We start from the raw sequence: 18,705 nt of genomic DNA, 5'->3' as shown, positions 1-18,705 counted from the left end.
GAAAAGGGGTTGGGCTTCCAAGCCTTAGGCATAGACTCAACCCTCTGGGGCCACCCTGCCTTTGGGCATAAGTTAGCATAAAGCTAAAACTGTGGAGTAGATGCCACCATCCATCCCATGTGATGCCCCATCAAACTCGAAATCACTTAAGAGGCTGAAGATCTTCATGGAACAGTCACCAAAGCTAGCCTCTGCTTTGAAGCTGACATCAGCACCAAAAAGTTCCTTGACACCCAAAGCACTATCGGATCCATCAACACCCTCAGAGGTCACAAAGAGCTTCATAAACACTTTTTCCTTAATTTCCTTATCTAAATTGCAGGAGGGCAGTGCAATTTCTGCCCATGCTCAAAGGCAAGCTAAAGTCAGCCTCTGGCAATTATAAAGAACCAGTGAAGGCCAGGGTGATCATGCCTAGGGACGCAAAAAATACAGTGCCTTCCCACACATCAGAGATCAGGTAATTCCAGATTCTCTCAGAGTCCATACTGCTAGGAAGCCCGCTACATGTCAGGGGATGGGCGATGCTGTCCACTGGAGTAACAAACTTGATGACGCATACAAATGGCTGGTGGTCTGAGCCACCAACCATGGGAGAATCACCAACTCTGTTGGACTACTTTCTAAGTATGACAGAGCACAATGGGCAGAGAAAAGCGATCCTATAAAATACCTGCCTGAGTTTACACTGGGGGAAGAGTTAGCGGCAGAAGGTTGGACCATCTCAAATGACACCACCATATGTGTCTTAGACATGGCAGATATCCAAATGCTTGTGGAGTATTAATATAGACAGTAGCATCATGCCTGGCTCAGCATTTTGGGCTTTACACCTGAAGTTTAGCAGCAGTTGCTGACCCTGCTCTTCGATACAGAACACTTTCTCGATCCCCAGGTTCACCAAATGTTAGAGAATATAAAAAAACACTCACACAGCCAAGGCCATGGGTGCCCACCAAACATCCACCCAACATGCCAAACAACAGTACGGACTGCAGGGGTGCCTATAGGGGCAACAGCACCAGACGTAGGAGCTAAGGTGACTCTGGCAAGTGGTCATCTGCCACCAAACATTGACGCCCTCCACCAGTCAATCACACAGCACCTGTCAGGGGGAAATCCAGTATTCCAGTATCTCCTTCCATGCTGGGATCACAGAGTGGGTTTTAGCAGTGTTTTGTCATGGCTGTCACCTAGAATGCCTCATAACCCCTCCCAAGATCGCACCCTACAAACACAGTCTCAGCAGAGAGCACCTCAACCTCCAGGAAGAAGTCTAAATGCTCCTTGAAAAAGGGACAATAGAGCCAGTTTCCCTCCCCCTCACCAACAAGTTAAAGGGGTTTACTCTCTGTACTTCCTTTACTCAGAGAAGGATAGTCCCTGCAGGCCCATCCTGGACACCAGGCTTCTTAACTGATGCATGCTGCCCAAACACTTTCATAGGATAACCTTACAGAATGTCATTCCTCTGCTGCAACAAAGTGGCTTCATGATCAGGTTAGACCTCAAGGACACCTTCTTCCCCATTTTCATCCATTGTTGCCCACTGATGCTTCCTGCATTTCGTGGGGAGGGGCTATTATTATCAATTTAAAGTGTTACCCTTCTTTACCAAATACCTGGCAGTTGTCGCCGGACATCCAAGGAGTGGAGGCATCCACAGGTTCCCTTACCTGAATGATTGGCTGATCAAAAATGCCAGACAGCCACAGTGCTTAGCACCCACACACATGCTACCACCTCCCTACACAAGGTCAGGTTCAGCAACACCACCACCAAGTGCCATTTTTATTAATCCTGCATATAGAACCCTCCCTGGGGTCAACATTAAATTCAATCATGGGCAAGGTCTATACCAGACAGCAAAGAGTATCAGGTCTTCAAAAGTATTACCTTTTTTCAGCCAAATTGATACCCTTAAGTTAAGTGCCTCTTCAACATGATAGCTTCATGCATTGCCTTAGAGCCCCATGCCATGCCCGACTGCACATATGCCTATTGCAACGATGCCTTTCTGCACAGTGGTCACAAGCAGAGGATGTATTGGAGGATGTGTTGTTGATAAAGGCCAGCATACATTGCTTTCTGCAGTGGTGGAACAGCAACAACCTGTTGCAGGGTAGGCCTTTTCTAGATCTATCCTGCTAGTCACCATTACCACAGATGCCTGTCAAGCTGGCTGGGGAACACATCTCCGTCCCACTACATTGCAGGTGCATGGGCCTCACGTCAATAAGGGCATCGCAACAACAACCTGGAGTTGCTAGCAAGCCAACTCACCCCCAAAAACTTCCTTTCCCTTATTTGGGGGCAAGGTCATACTAGTCAAAAGCAAGGCAGGGCTTACTCTCTATCCTTCTATTTGCTAGCTCAGATGATTTGCATTGTGCACTCCACCACTGTATTCACCTGATGGCAGAGCATCTTCCAGGACAGGACAACAAAGCTACAGGTGTGCTTAGCAGAATGCACCAACAAATCTATGAGTCAGAACGACACCCAAAGGTCCATCACAGCTATTTCCATCTTTGGGGCAACCAACAACATAGACCTCTTTGCCATCTCCAAAAACGCAAAATGCCCAAGCTTCCATTTACCCACACCCACTCTTTTTGGGCAACGCACTATGGATGAACTGCCCATGAAGAGTTTCTTACACTTTTCTGCCTCTCCTACTTCTCCCATTCGTAGTGCAGAAGGTGGGGGAAAAACATCTTGTACTCACATCCTCTTAGCCCCCACCTCGGCCAGCCACACTTGGTACTCAACACTCATTGAACTGTCCATCAGTCCACACAAGAAGCCCCTCCATCACGCTGGACCTTCGCCCCAAGAATGAAGGCCAGAACAGGCATCCAGACCCCAAGCAACTCACTGTAGCAATCTGACACCTGAGATCCTATAATTCAGTTACCTATGTCTCCCACAAGAATATATGGGCATCTTGTGCAATGATCATAGACCAACTACACTAGCTTGTTATGCAGCCAAGTGGAAGAGGTTTGTCCACTACTGCATTCCTAGGTACCTGAACCCCTTAAAACCTGCTGGCCAACATATCATATGAAATGTACTTCATCTCCAGAGTTCAGGCCTGGCTTACACTGCCATACACCTTCACATAGCAGATATAGCAGGATACGTTCCAAATAGAGAGCACTTCTCTCTCTTCTGCATGTTAATGGTTAAGGCATTTATGGAGGGTCTCAAAAGGGTAATCTCCCCCAGGGTTCCCCTGCCACAGCGTGGAACCCCAATGTGGTCATCACCAGACGAATAGGGACTTTTTTAAAACTCCTTCACTCTTGCTTTTTCCAGTACCTCTCTTGGAAATTAGCTTTTCTAGTAGTTATTACCTCTTACAAATGCATTAACAAATTGCAAGTTCTCACATTCCAGTCATCTTTCCCCAACCAGACACAGAAGAAGAGAGAGCACCTCAGACTAAAGGCGTTGAACTTGTTCTCATGTATTACAGTGACAGGACTAAGCCTTCCGTAGGTCAGACCAAATCTTTCTTTCCTGGAAGCTTATAAGTTTCACCATCTATCCAAAGCAGGTATTGCTAGATGGATAGTTAAATGTATTCATACCTGTTACCACAAAGCTAAGAGAGTCCTCCCTTTTACACACAGGCCACACACAACACAAAAGAGGGGTGCGGCTATGGCCTTCCTAGGGAACATTACACTAGCGGACATACTCAAGATACTACCTAAACAGCACAACACGTTTACGAAACACTACTTTGAGGACATCGTCTCTAGACAAGAGGCGGTGGTTGGCCAGGCAACCTAAGGACTTTAGTTCAGACGTGCATTATTCACAAGCTAGCCACCGCTTGTAGAGTGGTAGTGTTAACTGTAGTTGCAGAGCTTCTGTATCTTCAGCAGCATATGCTATGAACAGAAACGTTCTTTACCCTGTAATAATCTGTTCAAAGCATACAGTGTTGTTGATTCACATGCGACCACCCTCTGCCCTAGAAGAGTGTGGCTCTGATTAAAGTTCATTTTCCTTTACTAATTTAGTTCCTTTCGCAATACATATGTGCACCACACTGTTTATTCAACACTACATGTTACTTTCACCCTCTTGGAGAAAACAATTTAGCATGCAGAGGGTGCCCATGCGCATTGCCAACTAAGAGAGAGGTCACTTTGTACTTATAATGATTCTTCAAAGAAAAACAACTTGCTAGTGTGTGAGCCCAACACTAGATGGTAGGAATATGCAGAACATGTGAATCTACATCACTGCAGACTGACTATGAACATATGTTTACAGGGTAAGTAACATTTTCCTTTCCTAGGAGGGGAGAAAGTGTGTTTGCTCAAGGGACACTATTCCGCATGTACGTACTTCTATGCTACATAGACCTATGGTATTAGGAGCCCAAAGAAATAGTAATATGGCATTTCCAGTAGTATGCATATAATTCTTTCTAGGTGCAGGATTTCGGAGGTTGCTGAGCAGAGTTTTACTGCTCTACCTGGGGCTCAGGTACAGCAGTAAACTCCACTCACACTATTATGTTTTGTGAATAGGGTCCATTACATATTTGCACTGATGTCATCTTTCATTGTGGTAACTTCAAAATGTTTCAAAACAATAGCCTAGGAATCACCAATAAAGTAGAAATGTTTACGCTGGCCCTTCCTTGTATTATGAGCTTCTACTGAAGCTGCCCTGCAGTTTCTTAGACTGCCATCGCTGGCGGGTGTCTCCTTTCCCCTTTGCACGTGTTACTCATTGCCATCAGACGTGTACATTAAGTTCATTATTTTATTTCTTTGCCCATATAAAATTTAGGGCCCTCTAATGCTTATTTCTTTAAATACCTTTATTTTTCACGTGTGTTTCTGATCCCTCTCTCTATCCTAATTGGTATCACCATTTATTTGCCTTTGAACACGGTTTTAAAAAACTAGCAATGTATAATCACCAACTTCCTCAAGTTCAGTTTGGAAACTAATGAGGTTTCTGTAATTATTCTGAAACAATTAAATAGTGATGTACTATTACAGTTGAATGAATTGCCAAGTAATCATTCTAAAAGCGAGGATATGTTTTTTTTTTCTTCTGTTGTAGTTGGTGCTCTTCAGACTAGTGCTGGGATCAGCCGGTATTGGCATCAGCTCTTTTTTACTTCCCTTTCTGTCATTAAGGTAACGAAGGTCCTCCAGGCGACAGTGAGCAGACCGCTGAGATTATGTGGTAGCTACGACCCAACCCCTACCAGCCGGCCTGCTATATTTAAAATTCCCCATTGCTGTGGTGGGGAGTTTTCAGAGAGAATGCTTACTCCGACATAGTGAGAACATTTTAGCAAACAAGCTAAACCAGGCGTCTGCTATGTTCCAGCACGCAACTCCATATTGTTTTTAATTTTCAGAAACAAATCTGCAAAGTATGGGTAAGGGAGTCTTTTCGAAAACGGAACGACCCCTGTTGTGCTCGGAGTTTTCTCGCAGCACAAAAAGCCAATTTCTGCATTTGCCCTATTCTTGACTGATGTGTTACTTGGTGGTCAACAAAGGCTTCAGAAGACGCCCTCAAACAGGGCAGGACTTTTGATGGTGTTGAGTCGTGCCCTGTGGTATATTAGCTGCTAGCAGGATGTTTCTGACATGAGAACTGTATGAGGCTCCATCATTTGAAATTTTGCAGTTCTCCCCCCACCCACCGGATCAGAGAACTTAGATGTAGACCAGTGGTTCCCAACCTGTGGTCCGCGGACCTCTGGGGGTCCGCGAAGCCTTCTCAGGGGGTCCGCGAGAGGCTAGAAAATTAAAAAAATATTAACAAATATTGACAAATTAGGTCCTCAGCTTCCAGTAATGACTCAGGCGGGGGTCCCCGGATTCCAATGATGATTCAGTGGGGGTCCCTGGGTTCCATTAATGTTAAAGTGGGGGTCCACAGAAATCAAAAGGTTGGGAACCACTGATGTAGACAGAAAGGGACATCCACCAATTTAGGGTAGTGTTCCATTATCCCCCACTTCTAAATGACTCCCTAATACCTTTTGCTGTTCATGCTCTCATTAACACCTGGGTGTATTTTTAAAATAATTATTCTAGGACATTCCTAGATTTATGACTACTTTCAAAAAATTGAGACCATGTGCCTGATTTAGAGTTTTGCGGGCAGATTACTGCATCACAAACGTGATAGATATCCCTCCGCCATATTAAAAAGCCATGATATCCCATAGCATATGTAATACAGCAAAAAGGATAACTGTCCTGTTTGTGGTGGCGTAACCCGACTGCCAAACTCGAAATCAGGCCTATGTTTGGTTGCTGTGATACTGGTACTAAACCATGACATCAGAGGTTCTGTGTCATTTAAACGAAAAACACTGTAGCGATCCCTGAGGACCAGGAAGCAGGGGACACAGTAGCAAAACTAATTACAGACCTAATACTTCAGAGAATTTCACTTTTCATATATTCCCTGATAGGTCTATCACAGCCAAACAATGGCGCAAGGAGTTTGTGAGTCTGACTGACAACTTTAAAAGCCAGGGGGCACCGGCTGGTATCGTTCAGCAAAACCAGAAAACTGAAGGTTCTCTTCAAGGGAGAAGCCCATACATTTCACTCAGTGGAAGAGGCGAAGGAGTTTCTCCATAGTGAAGGTTGAGGGGGCAGGGGGACGAACACAATCATGACATACCATACCTTAAATTGAAAATAGAAAACAGTAGGGACAGGGGCAGGGGACCGGACAATGTGAGACCTTAGGATGTCTGAACTCATTAAATCTTGTAACTAATCTCAAAGTTTATTAAGGACTAGAAGAGTGATGCAAATGTAGGTTTGGAAAGTGTGAAAGTGCAGCATTGTATACAACTCTCTTATTTTTTTTTCTCTTTCTGATTTGTTTGTCTGATTATCGTGATGGGATTACATTGTACGAAATGCTATTGAATTGATTGAGGGACATAAGGGGTATATGTTTTAAGGGAAGCTGATTGGCACAAGGTCTTGTGCTGCAAAGTTGGTAAAGGAATTAGGATCTGAAATCATCTTCATTTAAGGAAGAATGTCACATTGTCTATATAGCTTTGTTTACTTCTGCCCCTTCGGAAACAAATGTTCCAAAGCGCCATGTCAGGGCACTTATCTAGGAGGAAGGGAAGTGGGGAGGGTAAGGGGCCCTGGGGTAGGGGGGGTGGGAGGGAAGAGCCTATGATGGGTGGGGCTCCAAGGACAGCAAGTGGGGGAGAAGTGAAGGGTTAAAGGGAGCACAAGTAAAAAACACAGGTAGAAAGGATAAGCAATGGAAAGGAGCTAGAGCACAATTCACTATGGTAATTTTACAAGGGAGGAAGAGGTAATCAGAATGAGGACTCAAACAATAAAGATAACTTTATGAAATATGAATGGAGCAAATAATAAAATTAGGTTCTGATCAGCACTTCAGTGGCTGCAGGGGTCAGGATCGCAAATCATTTTGCTTCAAGAAACTCGTTCTAAGGCCCAAGTGAAAAAACTTAGCTACCTAATTTTATTTCCCATACTTTTTTTTTTTTTGCTTCTGTTGATGCAGTGGTATTGGGGGTTGTCATTTTGATCTTGGAAAGTGTAGGGGGACAGATGCAACAGGTGGTCAGGTACAAGAAAGCTAGATGGATTTTAGTTAGCTTGGGGATAGAGAATCAATTGCTCCATTTAGTTAGTTTTTACGGACTAATCGAAGATGATATAACTTCTCTCGTTGAAGTTTACAATCTCTTGTCCACGCTGCAGGGCCTCATCGTGATGGGGGAGATTTCAATAGTATACAGGAAGTCAAATGCGATTCTACCCACTGATCATTCGGTGCCAGTAAAAGATATAGTTGTGGCAAAAAGGGAGCAAGATAGGTTGCAATGGGTACTTAAGAAGTCACTATCAGTATATCCTAGTTAGTCGATAATTATGTGCTCTGCTCTTGCAGATTTTATTTGACAGGAAATAGAGGATCCGCTTCAACATTTGCGATCTGGGGAGCATGTAAAGCTCACATTTGAGGGGAAGCGATAGCATATCAGGCACACATACACAAAGTAAGGAGAAAACGAACCAATACCCTACAGTGGTAATTAGACTACACAGTTGCATCTCATGTGACATTTCAAGCCCAAGCAACTGGTGCTAGACTATGGCAAGCAAGGCAAGCGGTAAAAGAACATTACATGTCCATAGAACTAATAAATCATAATACATGCTATCAAAAGTATTATGAGAAAATGAGCACGTAGGAAGGGTATTAGCCTGGTCGGTGAAGAAAAGAAGAAACAACACTCTTGTTAAGTCAATATTTGACGGGGTGGGGTGCCGGACGGAGATTCAACCTGAGGAAATTAACAGGGTATCTCTTTAGTATTATACCAATCTACATACTGCTGTCTCACAGGCCTCCGTAGAACATGTACATGAGTATTTAGACACAGTAAGATTACCATCAGTCAGTAACAAACTGCATGCCATTGCAACAGCACACATAACTGCAGAAGAAAGAAATAACACAATTAAAGCATCCTGCAATGGAAAGGCTTGTGGAAGTGATGGGCTGCCAGTAGAAATCTATAAAGTATTTGTGGCCCAAATTGTGAAATTTCTTGTAAGCCGCTTTAATTAAACACTTGAAGGGGGTGTGATACCGAGGCTGTGATGGTGAGCTTTTTGAAAAGGACAATCCAGCAGTCTTATCTCCCTATCATTTTTTTAAATAGTGATTATAACATTTTCACAAAGATTATAGCATCCAGGTTAATTCTGCTGGGAAAAACAGTAGTTCATCAAGATCAGTCTGAGTTTCCCCCAGGGAGGTGTAGAAATTCAAATACAAACTGTCTATTGCAAGCAATAGATTATTTTAACAATCACATTAAGGCTGCCATAATTATACTGGACGCAGAAAAAGCATTTGCTTCACTCTAATGGGAAGACCTTTTTGTGATACTACACCATTTTAACCTTCCTGTGAAATGGGTGAGTCTGCTGAAGAATTTATATTGCAGGGCAGAGGCTCAAGTAGTTGTGAGTGGGAGCAGGGTGGGAAATATATCAATTGGTTGAGGCACGCTTCAAGGATGCCCCATGTCTCCAGTCCTTTTTGCCCTATTTATTGACCCTTTGGTCGTCACCCTGCGTCAGGATATTCAGATCAAGGCCCATCTGCAAGATGCACCCAAGGTCAAATTATTCGCAGATGATATGATACTGTATTTACTAGCAGAAGAGCAAAACAGCACTAGAGCATTCGAGAAAATCCAAATAATTACAGATCTCGGAGGCTATAAAGTGAACTATGCAAAATTGGAGGCACTTTTCAATAGCTCGGTGTCAGTTCTTCCTAGTGTGAATTAGTCTCAATATACAACCTCAAGGATGGTTAAATACTTGGATGTATCCCTATTGCATACCCTCTCTGAGGATTATCAACTTAATTGTGTAAAAGCTCTGTATAAAACACAGGGACTTCTTAATAAGGGGCATAATTTGCCCCTCTCAATCGGGTGAGTAGTGCGAGAGCGCCACCGGAATCCTAGCTATTATCAACCCTGAATAGTGGATTCTGCGCTAGAGTCCAGTGGATCAAATTGCCGTTTGGTTTGAGGGGATGTCATCAATAGGAGGTGTGAGGATCAACAATATCAATAACAGTCAATATTACAAATCTTCTGTCAATAACTACATCAGTTTATGAAGAAGTCATAGATTTATTTCCCTATATTAACAATGCTAATGTCATGAAAATAACTCTCAAACACAAATGACAAGCATATAAGATCAATAGCGGTTGATTAAAGCGTCGTATATATCTCAATTTGATTAAAACAATCAAACAAATTATCTCTAAAAGAATCACGATTATTAATAATACAAAAACTGGTAGTAGTAGCAAAGTATACATTAGTTCAGCATCAAATGATTTCAAGACAAGTCAGGAGCATTTCAGGATTAGTTCCCTCACTAACCACAGATTAGCATCAACATGTTGGGCTACATGTGAAAAGAATTTAGTATCACAAATTTAGAAAAACTCCTAACTCAATTATAATAAGAAAATGTTATTAATGTGCAGCAATTAAATCATAAGTTGCAGCTGGTACCTGAAAAGCAAAAGAGACACAAGTCACATTTCAATAGCATACATTACCAAGGATAAAAGTAGAAACAGCAAATGGCTTGCTTCAGCCTGAGGACACCATCAGTTATGTCATCAGAAGATTTGGGCCTAACGACAGCTACAGCCAATAAGTCTTGAGCCATCAGACTGGAACCTCATCTGCTATGTCAATCAGGTAATATTAATGCTCTGAAAATCTAACATCAAACTCTAGAGAGTTCTGCCTGGGTTGTTATACTAAATTCTAATAAACTCCTGATTGGTCAGTCTATGGGGTGGTTTCATTTCAGCCAATCGACAACTAAATTGATGACCTAAAACACAACAAATCTACTCTAACTATAAATTTTTCCTCCAGGGTATCGTTGCTTCTTCCATCTCGTCTGTAACTCCATTGTCTCATCGCCTCTCGAGTATCTTGTTCTCAGGAAGAAACTTTTACTGTTTCCATATACTGCCATCCTCGAGGAAAGACCAGATAATAGTAACATTCTCAAACAATAGAACATTTCAACTTAGGCGATGCTTGGTTAAGACATGACCTTGTAAGACATAGCGCTGCAACCCACTAGGGGTAGCTGTGGGTACATCTACACATACTTCGAAGATACTTTTATGAAAGCTTTGAATCATGGAAAATAACCACAGCGCCTGAATATTATTTTGCTCAGCCAAGAACAGAAAAAACAAACATTTTCACAAGTCACTCGTTTTGCACGTTAGTTCATTACACATTTTTAGTATGAAAACCATTAATATACATATTAGAAAATTCACACTCTCACAGTAGCCTTGGTCAAAATGATGATTCTTCTACTTTTTCTCTTTGTTTTCACTAATGTAAACATCAAAGCGCCCCAAAAAACATTTAATAGAAATAGATCAGATTTTAAGCCAATTTATATGGCAAGGAAAGATAGCCTGCACTAAATTACAGACACTACAATATAATATACAAGATGAGAGTTTAGAGCTTCCCCATTTTAAAAAATACTATCAGGCCGCATTTCTAGACTCCGTGATGCAAGTGGCAAGGACTTCTGTTAGTGACTAAGATCACTAAGCATTGGAAAAATGTAGGAATCAGACAGTTTAATGACTTCATAATGGCTTGGAACCCAAAAACGTGAGAACAGCTGGTTGGAGCGACCACTAAGATCAGACCTTTCTTATACTTTTCATATAAGCAGATTAAGCACTTTATTGAAAGTGCTCAGCCTCCCAGTGATGACTTTGCCAACAGTATTTCCCAAACATACCTCATAAGCATATTAATTGGAATGGATAATTGGTACCGCATATTGATACAACAGATTGCTTTAACCCAGGTTCCTGCTGTCCTAGCTAAAATCAAAGGAACCACAGGATGCAAGATACAACCGCGAACTTGGCATTTGCATAATCAGCTAGCATATAAAGCTGTTAGGGGGCTAACTTCAGAAGAATGACCTTTTATCCAAAATGGATGCTTTATTATACACCAGCTAGTATTCATAAGTGGTCTCCATCAATTCAGAAATATCAATCTTTCTGGGAGTGAGACCTACGAAGTTTAGAGTGATTGCCAATATGAAGTATAAGTATTAGGGTGGAGGCGGGGAGTATTGAGTAATCAAGATGGACTTCTTATTATTGATATTCAAGTATCTACTGGTCTACTGTGAATTATTGAGCTTTGCTTGGTTTTGTGAGTGTTTGATCTATTTTGATTTTCATCCTTAGTTCTTTTCTTTGAACCTCTGAAATCATTTCTTCACTTGTTTCCATTTTTCTGCCTCAGTGATTCCTTTTGGTTCTTCATTTTCCTTTATTTTTCTTATTGTACTCTTTTGAATGTATTATTTTATGAGAACCCGTGGATTCAGCATCATAAGAAATAATAGTTACAGATGACATAAGAAGTGTGTAAGAGATTAGGCACATTTTTGCTCTGATGGAGGCTGTCACACACAAGAGCGTGCCTGCAGCCACCGATGTGGGCATGCACATCGTGACTTGTCAGCAGTGAGCCAATTTGCTTCTGTAGCTCTAGAACTTCTCAGTTCTCACTGCTGGGATGAAATAGCTTGGCGTTCCTGTTGAAGACCCCAGTAGTCTCCAGGGTCCAGCAAGTAGGGCCGTAATTCACTCTGACCTTTGCATTGGTACCCCACCATGAAATATCCAGCTGTCAACTGACATTACAAGCGGTGGAGGTGCATTATGTACTACTGTAATGAAAGTGGGTAAGCGGTAACACTCCTTGCTTTTGCCTTTTGTGAATATTGGCTAATATTTGCTGACACCTTATGAGTGATTTTGCGACTGACGTACTAGTGATTTAGAGCCTGATTTATGTGTTGACAGAGAGGGAATTTAGTTCTAACTGCAACTGGGTTCCCTCTTCACCACCACAGTGGTCCATCTGCTCGATTTAAGTTTGGCCACGGCGGAGACTACTCCATCTTTGCCATGGCCAAACTTCTCCAACAGAGTAACAGCCATCAGAGAATTGGCTATAAGAACGATCATCCAATTAGAATGGGCAAACATATAATCATTTTTTTACTGTCTGTCACCTTGGTGAAGGACAGTAAAACAGAAATAATGTCCCCTTCGCATGGTAGATGTGATTTCAAAAGAAAAAAGAAAACTGTTTGGTGCATGGCTCCATCCTGTTGATGGAGCCCTGGACTAGACAGTGAAATACTTTGACAGGAACCAACGTCACAGCAGTTCATGCTAATGCTTTATAAATGACTGCCAGCTTCCCAGTCATTTATAAATGTGAAGGCACGGACCTCCGTCAGGGCGACAGAGTAATTTACTGCCCATCCACCAAAATATAAATCACGCCATTAATGTTTTTTGATGGATGACAGCCACAACCCCACCTATAGTTCTTTACTAATAACAATTTGTTTTTCCCACTCGTTTCTGCATACTATTGCACATATTATTGTCATTGTTTTCTTGTATACTGTTGGTAGGTTTTCTTTACCTTGACTATCCCAGCTATCCTAACTTTCCTGCTTTATGGTGTTGTCGATGTCTAAAATCCTGCATTCTAAATCCATCAGGCTTAACACCTCCCAGAACATCCTACAGTACTGCCCTCCATCCCTGTTTCAACAATATTTCCAAAGAAAGACATCACACATTTACCTAATCCTAAAAATAGTTCAAACTTGCCATTAATGGTGTACGTGGCCCTGGAAACCTATAAAATGTCAGCCAACATATAAAAAGGGAGAGGCAAGCAAGTTGAAGCAGGGAAAGGAGAGAAGATTGAAGTCATACTGAAGGTGAATTATGTGCAAATGCTCAGCAGCCTCCTTTCTACATTATTACCAGTTCAAGACCTCAGAAGCCACAGGTGGGGCTATGTTCATAATCCGCCCCCAACCATCCTTTCCACACACTCCAAATATATGCTTCAGCAGCTGGATACAGGCAAATCCTGGATTGAAGTATTAGTACAAGACAGCAGGTAGAGGAGGAGTTGAAGGAAGACAGTTGGAACTCAATCCCATCCTCAAAGATTTAAACAAAAAAACTCATCCTCATTCATTCATCAACATTCTCTCCTGTTTCAGTAAATAATATTCCTTTTTTCCATTCCATTCCGTTGATTAAGTTTAATTGATATTGTTTATTTGATTGGTGCTACTTTACAGCATACCTGATTGTGTGAATTTTAAATTGATCCTTATGAAGTTTGGCATCTTTTTAGTACATGCACAATGAAGTGCATTTGTAACTGTACTCCCATATGTCATGTTGGTACTTATTTTAAATGAGGACTACAGTTATACATTTAAGCCAAAGCAAACCAATTAATTTGGCCTCAGAGCTACTGTATGTCTTTCTTGTGTGCCTATTCTTTATTTCAGTCCTTCTAATGTTGTGCTTATATAGACATTTAGCTAGTGTGTTACTAATTAAAGCCATTAATTCCAATCTCCTGTTCTATACATGGAACACTATCTATCTATCTATCTATCTATCTATCTATCTATCTATCTATCTATCTATCTATCTATCTATCAATCATCTATGCACCCCTCTGTAGCTACCCATCTATCCATGCAACCCTCTCTAACAGAGGTGGGAGGACTGCCCTAAGACAACAGACTCTTGAGCCTTCAGAGGGCACCTAAATAACCATGCTGGAGTTCCAAATGAGCATTAAAGATGACTTGTTTTGGTTTTTATCGTGTCATATTTGCTGTGCGTTCAAAGACAGAAATCATATATCAGTCTAGTCTTCTGACATATTGGTGCTTATTCTTTTAACCTGGAGACTGGTGTTTACTTTTCTTTCGCTTACGGCAAAATGTGAAGATTTTGTAAAGTGAACTATATGAAAATCTTGCTGATTCAAAAGGAAAAGCTGTAAGATTTGTTTTTCTTATAACAAACACAAAATGGAAAGACCTAAAAGTGAACTGTACACATGTTTTTATAAGAAATAAACAGGAAAACACAAATGAAGCACTTTTTTTAATTCTAAAGGATGGTGGAAACAAAGATTGTAATAGTCTTAAACAAATCAAGACACTTAACTTAGTGATGTACAAATGACATATATTTGCTGAAATCCAATTTCCCCACATCTTTTGTGCGCTATGTAGTTTTAACAGTAAACTTGTATGTGTGCAAATTTAAAAATGTGCAGTCTGTAAATCATAGCGACTACCACACCATACCCAAATCTAACACCAGCTACATACTATTCCCCTACCACTCTCCTGCTGAATGGACATGGCTGACTTGCAACACTTGTTCTTCTTGAAATGCTTGGATTTATCAGGATCCCCATGAGTTCAGTGATGTAATACTGATGGCAGTAACATATGTCTGAAAATTGTTCCAGCACCATTACCTACTAGAGCTCTTACAGCCTTTTCAGATTCCCTCAGCTGCAGGAGTCAGACTCCAGGCAACATAATCTACTAAAATACCTGTGAGTGTTATACGGTTCCTACAAATTAATGAGGACTGCATTTTGAGTTAACATGAACTTCAGAGTATAGGGGCTTTGTCCATCTATACCATCAGAAAATGTTGACACAATTCGCACCTAGCTCACAGTGCTCCGTCTGAACACCAAATCTTACCAGGGCAACAAATGGTTTTAGCAACCTCAAACATGACCATTCTTATTACCAAGAAAATTGTTGAAACAGATCTACCCTTTCATTGCTGCTCTGCATGCCCATGTCCATGTGAACAAAAAATTGGCTTTTCAAACAGTTACTGAAACAATCATATTCTTGTATAGAGAGAATGAGATGCGATTATTAGGCAGATGAAACAAAGCACTGTAACCAGCATTAAGATAGTGGTGAAAAAGATAAACAATTCAACCTTGGTAATGTTCCTATGTTATTACACTCCTATCTATTACTACCTACACTACGGAGAGCATAGTGGGAGTACCCTCTGCCAGATCCATTGGGATAGCCTAATCCCCCATCCCTGGGTATAATGTACCAGGAAGCTGGTCTGATGTAGAGCAGTCTATTGTTCTTTGAATGATGGAGATCAGAGTCAGCAGGTCTGCATCTCAGTCACAGTGCACCACATTCCATGATAATCCCAGCAGAGTTGCACCTTGGCCAAATTTAGCACACAGGCAGTTTATATTATAAAAGCACTGTTTGTATCACACTGTGTAAAAACATGCAAAACGTCATCATTAGTAAAAGATATAAAGCTAAAATATGCAATCTAAAATGGAGAAGACATGGGCCCTAATGTACTTCACTACACCCTCCCCTTGGGCATGAGAGGCTCAGCTCAGATTAATATTATAAAAGCTAGTCTAAAACATAAAGTTAAAAAAATATATACTCCAATAACAAAAGCAGATGAAAGCAATAACAAATGCAAATAAAAAAAAACACACAACTAAAAACGTGAATAGAATACATTTGTTTTAAAAACAAAGGCTCCAAATTAAAATGTAAGAGGCTCCCAAAATGTTCCCCATGTTCAGAGAGTAAGCGGGGTCCAGAAAGGAACCAGCATCCTCAGACTACAAATCTATAGTGGCTTGAAGAGCAAGTTCCAAAGACTAGATATCAACCAGTGACAATGGCTCACGGTAAGCATCCAGCAGCAATGGCAGCCTCATACGAGAGCACTAAAGGCAAACCCTCAATGAACATTCTTGCTGGCATGACCCCCCTCTTGCGCCCTCTGGACAGTGGGTCTGGTGCACAGGACTCATGTTGTATTTCTCCTGTAGCACTTCATGACCTCCTGCAACACCAGGATAAACACCCTTCAGGCCCCATGGTCCCACTACACATAACCACTTGGCAGGCCCTTCCCAGAGCACATAAACCCATTATAACATTCTGGTACCATTGTCCAATTAGTTTTTCGTTTTGCACACTTGTGAGGAATAGAAATGTGCTTCCTGTTTATTGGTTCCATCTACCATGACCTATTGACTCCATCTGATAATGTTAATTGATTTCACCTGCTTGCATTAAAGGTCAAAACCATTAGGCTGACAGGTGATCTTGCCCTGGACCCATTTTATCCTTCCTGTCACCCATGGGGGCCACATGCCTTCGGGACTCAGCCACACCTATTGAGTATTTAAAACTGCACCCGAAACTCGGGTCAGTGCTTGGCCTCTTTTCTGACCTGAGCAAGAATCATCCCTGCACTCACCTTCTGAGTTGACTGAATTCCGCCAGCGCTCTAGACGTCCTCAGCTCAAGCCACCCTGCAGCTCCTGTGATCCTGATGCCATTAACGCTTCTGTCATCTTTGCTTACAGTGTGGCGATTCCTCTTCCTCTTCGGCTCCCGGACTACAGCTACAAAGACTTCCTTTGGATTGCAACTTTAAGTAGGAGAGACAAGGCTAAGTACTTGATCACAGGTTAGTGCACACTAATCCTTAGGTTAAGCCTAACACTGTCTATAACAATCGATTTTGAATAGAGAAAGCTTGCTTTCTGGAAATCGGACACTACCTTTGTTTCAATAGCTTTAGCGCTCTGAACTGCTTTACAGAGTGGGCATTGAATTATATCAGAACTGAAATCTGCCCACCAGTAATTCTTAACAAATTGTTGTAATAAGAATGAGAGATGACTTATTAAAGCACATTATATATGTATACAAATTTGAACTGAATGTAAAATGATTCTTTGGAGTGCCAGAAACTCCAGCCTTAAATTTTTATTTGTACCTGCTCTCATGCAGTACTTGTGGTGAAGCCCGTAAGTGTACAATATTGTGAATCACTACGTAATCCTTGCATGCTGAGAACTGTTGGTAAACTTCTTGTTATTTCCAGTGCATTACATCTTCACCAACACAAAAGGTCCAGGGAGTGCAGAATGTCTTATGCAGTGTCGCAAGGCAGCAGAGCAGGACCGGTGCAGCAAGTCTATCTTTTCTTATCTTGTCCCAACCCCTCTTCCCCTCAAGGGTAGTGTATGTTTTAAGGGTTTAGGTTTCCTTGATTGTGGGCTGCTCTCCGGGGGGATAAGAGGTCCAGCATCACCTCTGCGTTCGGAACCAGCTGAGTGTGACACTTGCAGATCCATATCCATAGATTCAACCAATTGCATCACAAGACACAAGTCCAGTGCACACTCAAAAGAGCACCACAAAGAGCCAACCAAAGTCTGCACACTTTGCAACCACAAAAGTCTAGAGCACAATGACGACTTCACGTTCAATTCCAGGAGCAAAGATCCTCCAAAAGTACTGTATCATGCGTTCACGACACAGCAGGATGTGTAGTAATAACATCACCATTGACCTCAAGGGGGAAACCCATTGTGGAGCAAGAAAAATAGAACCAAAATAGTAATGACCAGGAATGACACAAGTGGTATGCCTCTAAATACACTGGAAACCAAAGAGTACAAAAAGGGTGCATTTACTCTGAATACAGTCTGGAACGTGCTCACAAAGTCGCTTTAAAAAAGTGCACCACACCTGCGGTATTTGAAGCATTAAATATTCCATGACCAAGTTCACCAAAGTGCTGCAGCAAGTTTGTGCATGATAGTGATTGGACTTCAGAGGAGGACTTTGCAACTTGAAAATCAATAGTTGCATGAGGAGATGTTAATGCAACATCTTTTTGGCATTCAGTCAGCTTAACTCATCAAAGTTAATGTTAAAAATAGGAATTTATGGCAAAAAGGTAACCACTAATCGTGTGTGTGTCTAAATAACATGTTATTACAGCAAGTCATGACCCTGGAAACTGTCACCATATATGGGACACCTGGCTTCCTCACACAACAACCATGATTACTCAGGATCAAATAACTTCCATTTAAAAGTAATTGGAACACCAGCTGAATCAAGTATGCCCTTCAGATAACGCACTAAATTATCCATGGAACGCCCCATGAATTCACAACTCTTTACAAACCAAGGATGGCCGAACAAATTTTTACATTCATTTCCACTGAGGAAGACATCAATTACCCCACTCACATCTGTAATCGAAGCGCAAAAAACAAGTTTTATGAACAAAACTCTCCCCCATAGCTTCACACCTGCCTACTTGGAAATGTTTCAAACAACATGTAAACTGAAAAGTTGAGATTGGTAA

Source organism: Pleurodeles waltl, chromosome 9 (genome assembly GCF_031143425.1).
Source record: "Pleurodeles waltl isolate 20211129_DDA chromosome 9, aPleWal1.hap1.20221129, whole genome shotgun sequence".
NCBI lineage: Eukaryota > Metazoa > Chordata > Amphibia > Caudata > Salamandridae > Pleurodeles > Pleurodeles waltl.
Note: the sequence above shows the minus strand (reverse complement) of the source record.